Source organism: Triticum urartu, chromosome 3 (assembly GCF_003073215.2).
Source record: "Triticum urartu cultivar G1812 chromosome 3, Tu2.1, whole genome shotgun sequence".
Lineage (NCBI taxonomy): Eukaryota > Viridiplantae > Streptophyta > Magnoliopsida > Poales > Poaceae > Triticum > Triticum urartu.
In genome coordinates this window covers 476,384,610-476,390,320 of record NC_053024.1, presented here as the reverse complement: position 1 = coordinate 476,390,320, position 5,711 = coordinate 476,384,610, and positions in this window count along the sequence as shown.

Here is a 5,711-nt window from a genome sequence, read left to right as displayed (position 1 = left end):
GTCCTAAGAATATGATGAAGGGTGGCCGGGTTTGGATGTCCCAGCCGAGCATGCCAAAGGTCCACCGTGGCGGAGAGAGCGACCGATGCGGATGTGGAAGTGGCGGTGGAGGTCACCGGGTAGAGGCCGTCCGAGCTGTCACATCGGTGGAGCACCATCCGGGTACGAGCGTCCTTGACAGAAAAACCAACTTCGTCAAATTCAACAGTTATAGGATTTTCACGTGTAAGAGAACGAACGGAAACAAGATTAGTGACTAACTCAGGTGAAACTAAGACATTAGACATGTGAATAGGCGTAGAGTTAGACGGAAAGGAACCATGACCGACATGAGTAATGGGAAGGGAAGACCCGTCCCCAACAGTGATACGACATGCGGTAGAAACTGGAAATGCGGAGTTGAGGTTACCAGGGTTGGTAGTCATGTGGGTGGTAGCCCCGGAATCCATCTACCAGTCGCCGCCTCCGGTGTACGTGTTGGGTGTAGGGGCGGAGTGAAGCGCCGCAAGGAGAGCCAGATCCCAAGGGGCTGGTGGGAGTGCGGCGGCCGCGGCTGGAGGGGCGACGGGGTAGCCACCAGGGGCGGCGTAGCCAGGCATGGCCGCGGCGTACGGAGGGGTCGCGACGGGGTAGCTACCCGGGGCGGCGACGAACGCCTAATGCGCGCCGGGGCGGGGGCCGAGAATCCCAGCCGGGATGGGGGCCCGCGGCACAAGCATTGTGTACGCATGGACCATCCCCGTCCAAGGGTTGGTCGCGGCGGCCCAGGGGGGGCAGCTGCGGCGGCGGCGGCTGGCGCCCCCCTCCCCGCGCCGTGCGGCTGCTGCTTCTTGCCGCGGCGCCCCCCGTGGCGGCGGTCAGGGGCAGGGGGCGGCGGCTGGTAGACGGGCGCCGGTGGCGCCTAGAAGTATGACGCCGGCGGCGGCAACGGAGGCCGCTGCGGCTGCGGCGCCATGGGAGGGGCGGCGCGGGAGGTGCCCGCCGCGAGAGCCGTGTGCGTGGCCCGGGACTTCACCATCTTCATCCTCCTCTCCTCCAACCAAAGGTAGGCCACGACCCGAGGAAAGGTTGGGTCCGGGAGGAACGTGAGGTTGGAGGCCGCGTTGTCGAACTCCTCGTTCAGACCAGCTGTGAGCGTGCTGAGGAGGAGGTCGTCGGAGACTCGCTCCCCGAGGTCGCGAAGTTCGTCAGCAAGTTTCTTAAGGCGCATGCAATAATCGTCGATGGACGAGTCAAGCTGCTGGCAGCCAAAAAATTCCTGTTGAAGAAACACGCGGCGCTAGAGGGCGTTGTCGAGGAAGAGCCCGTTCAGCTTTACCCACACCGTCTGCGCGTCATCGGTGTCGCAAACGATGGTGTGGAAGATGTCCTTGGAGATGGTTTGGTACAACTAGCACGTGATGGTGGCGTCGATGGTCAGCCAGTCGTCGTCCGCGAACATGAGGCCGGAGTCGACGGAGCCATCAACGTGATCGATGAGGTGGTACTCACGGAAGACGAGGGAGAAGTAGGTTTTCCAGGCATAGTAGGTGGAGGAGGCGTAGTCAAGAACGACGGGCACGCGGGTGAAGATGTTGAGATCGCGGACGACCTCCACCGGGAGAGGGGCCGGACCGTCGAAGGGATTAGAGGGGAGGGAGGTAGCGGAGTGGGGAGACGCCATGGGTGCAGCGGCGGCCGAGGGGAGGAGCGGCGCGGCTAGCGGGGAGATGCGATCGGGTGGGAGCGGGTGGGAGGGAGGTGGCTCGGGGCGATCGGGTGGGGGAAGGGAGACGGCTCGGGAGGAGAGAGGGATGGGGAGGGGTGATGCACGCGCGGCGGCGGGTTGAGGGTGCGGCAGCAGCGCAGGAGATGGCGGTGGCGGCAGCTAGTAGCTACGGCTGCGGCGGCTAGGAGCGGAAGCTAGGATTGGATCGGAAAAAAAAACTGATACCATATTAGAGGCAATGCAACTCTCAATATGTTGATCGGGTGCACGGTGCACGTATATATAGGTACAAGGGCAGCCCTCAGCCTCATCTATACAAGGAAACTAGAGGCGGGGCCGGTAGGAGATTATCCTAACAGATACATGCACAAATATGTTCAACATCTTCGTTGGAGCTTGCATTCACGCGTGATCTGGACCTTGTATAAACATCAAGAAGTTTGTCCGCCTCGCTGGCGACTCGCTCTAGTTCCTCGCTGCTTCCCTCGTCCATATCCTGCTTGTCACCGTCGTCAATGACCTCGACCGCCCCATCATCATTCGCCACAGAGAGCTTCAGTACGACAGCCGGTAGTGCGCGACGATCCCTTGCAAGAACTTGCTCAATTGGCGGGTTGTGCCGGTGGGGGCACCCCAGCACGGCAGCCGCGGTTGCACAGCACGAACGCGACGGCGTAGACGTCTGGAAGAATCCCTCGAACCGCGGCGGCATACGCTGGGAAACCTCGAGTCGTGGAGGGTGACGTCGAGATGCACACAATTAGAATAGCGGGACTAGGCGAGCGCCCGCGAGTGGAACGACACCGCTCGTGCTCGGAGGAGGATGGACGAGGCTTGGTGCAGAACGATCAGAAACGAGCTGCATCTCGCTATGTCCAACAAAACCGCCTGAAAAACTACTCTAATCGGTGTTAGGGTGTGGTTCACCTGGTTTAGGAAAGATCAGGGTGGTAAATAGCTGATTTTTGACCTTATGGGGTAAGCCGGCCAGTCTGTGAAATCCCAGGGGGTTATCTGGACTTCTTTCGCCATGGTACTGGCAGTACACTACAGAATAAGGTACAACCAATAGAGGCAAAGAATAATTTCCTACATACCCAATGGTGCAGGTTCCAAAAAGAAAAAGGAGTGTTGCTCAGCTTCCTCCTCTCCTTTCTGTGATTTGTTAATTAGACCTATGTATGACCTGTACGGCCCTTGCACACTCATCATTACCATCATGAGAACTTCAATCCATAAAGTGAGTGTATGTCAACAGAAAAGCATGAGTTAAATCAGTGTTTTTTACTCAATCAAGAACAATATTCTCAACTCACTTTATTGTACTCCCGTAATGTAGGCATTTCAAAGCAATCAATTGTATACATTGTCAAACAGGACATAAAAAGAATATGAATGCACCTGCTTAGTAAAATGGCAAGGAATACATCTCACTTGGTGTTTTTTTCCTTGCTCTGGAATACATCTACATACTTGCAGGGCGGAAAGCTTCTCCTAGTCCAAAATCTGGAATAAGTTTAGATCTGGTCAGCACTCAAGTGTCCATAGCTCTCACTCGAATGCACCTGCGAATAAGTTTAATTTGACACATACTGATGTAAATTGACAGATAAGATGCAATATTGAATAGCTCCAGCCGCGAATGGCTAGTCACCAACCATCATGGTAGGAGGAGATGGAGATGCAAACCACATCAACAAGAATGCAACGGCCAATATAACCCGATGATGAGGAACACTAGCGACACTACAGGCCTGCTCCACCTGCTGTGAATCAACGGCCACCGACCACAGCGCGAACATCTAAGAGTGTTCCTAATTAATTTTTGTACAGAATCTTACAGGACCGAATGCTAACACAAGCAACAGTACATGGTAAAATCTAAATAACCTCTTGGGCAGAGGATGTTCGATCTCACCAATGTTACTTCCCATCTACAGTACTGCAAGTTTGCAGTTGCAGGTACATAAGTTAAGAGTCTGCTCATTGCTAAACTTGAAATAACTAGCTGCAAGATCTGAAAAAAAATCTGACAAATAGGACTTTATGTTTCGGTAACAAATGGTGATGCATGTAGGATACGAATGAAAAACAATTCAGCAATTTATCCACGATGAAGGATCAGAAATTATTCCATGGTTTGACGAGAAATTCAGGAATTGACCAAAAAATATACAATTGAGAAGATTCTACTACATCTACGTTTCCTGCGAACTAGATTGGGGACTGAAGCAAATGAAAATGATTAGAGCAGCCAAGGATGGATACATACCAACGTATGTGTACCTGTAAATGTCAAGATGAATGATTTGAAATAAAGTTCAAGGATGCTTGTTGTGGTGGCCTCCCAGATCTACCGACCTATAGCCAAATCGGGGGCTGGAGAGCCGCCAGACCGAGCGGACCGGGATGATGCAGGGGGGGTACATATCGCCTGATCGATTCAGCGGCATGCAACTGACAATGGGAGAATGAATCAATGGTTATCGGGAGCAGGGAGGACGGATTCGAGGAGGCCATATCGGAAACTGTCGACCACGGCGGCGGTTCATCTCGGCGGCAGTGCACGAGGAGAGAGAGATGAGTGTTTTTTTAAGGGACGAGTGGTTGGGAAACGAGGTAGAAAGGGACGTGAGGTAAAATCTTTTTTTAGCCGAGACGTAAGGCTTTTGTTCCGTGCGCAAAAGGCTGGGTCGTTCGACCGGGTGAAGAATTACTTATTTTTCAGTCTGGGTTACTAATAGAGTTTCTATATATATCATATATATATATATATATTGTTACTATTCATCATCCAAGATGTAGAATAAGTTATTTTTCACCCGAGATAATCTAACGATCATTTCATAATTAAATTACGCTTGAAATACAAATAGTTACATTCCTATTGATTCACTACGTAAAATTTGGAAAACTAAAAATATACATCATAAAACAAGAAAATTTACAGTTTATGTGTATTACACTATGTTTTTATGTTTGTAATTTTATTTTTACATAACATAAAATATATTTTTGGATGATAATATATTTTTTTACGATCTCTTTTTACGTCGGAAATAAAGTAAAACTTACGGATGGTAAAATTACGGTCCATTGATGTTAAATAGAGGGGGGTGAGAAATAACTATTTCTCACCCAAGGTGATATATATATATATATATAAACACTATTCTGATCATGGGATCAGAATAATATTCTGATCACAACCTGAACTGCCTGAGTAACGCGCGTGAACTTCACTCTGTACGAACCCAACCTTCGGGCTATCTTCGCAACCGTGGCTTTCCTCGCAAATTATTCTTGTTAGTCGTCTTCTATATGATGTTAGTATAATCTAGAAACGTTTTTTTAGCAAGTAAATACCGGTTTTAGATAGGAATCTCGCTCGTTGGCGGATTTTGCTCTCGGGTCGTGATGAAATTACGTTTTTTGCAATTTTACTGCCTGGGTTGTTCGACCTGAACTTCTCTCAGTGCTAGGTTGAACTTCCGCCAACATTGCCCAAATGGGCTTGCGATATACCATTGGAAATCTGTGGACACCATTATCATGACCCAAGTTAAATTTTTGGCAAAATGTAAGCGGTTTAAGAGCAGTTTGAAAACCGTTTTTTCTTCATACAAAAAATATGAATCGTATTTTTGATCGCATTTCTAAACCGTCTATCGAAATGAGGCAAATAATATGGCATTGGAAAGCTGCTGCAAAACCGCTCCTTCCACATGTTGAAAGTTTTCTCTAATTCCATACGGTTAAAGAGTAATTTGGAAAATCGTAAAATTTCGCAAACCGAACAGCCGAGTTCGTATTTTCGATGTCATTTCTAAACGGCTAATCCAATTAAGGCAAATTATATATCGTTGGAAAGCTTATGAAAATGCGCTACTTTTTCATGTAGAAAGTGTTTTCTAATTTCAAGGTTTAAGAGTAATTTAGAAAATGGTACAAGTTCCACCGAGTTCATATTTTTGATCTATTTTTTAACCGTATGTCTGAATGC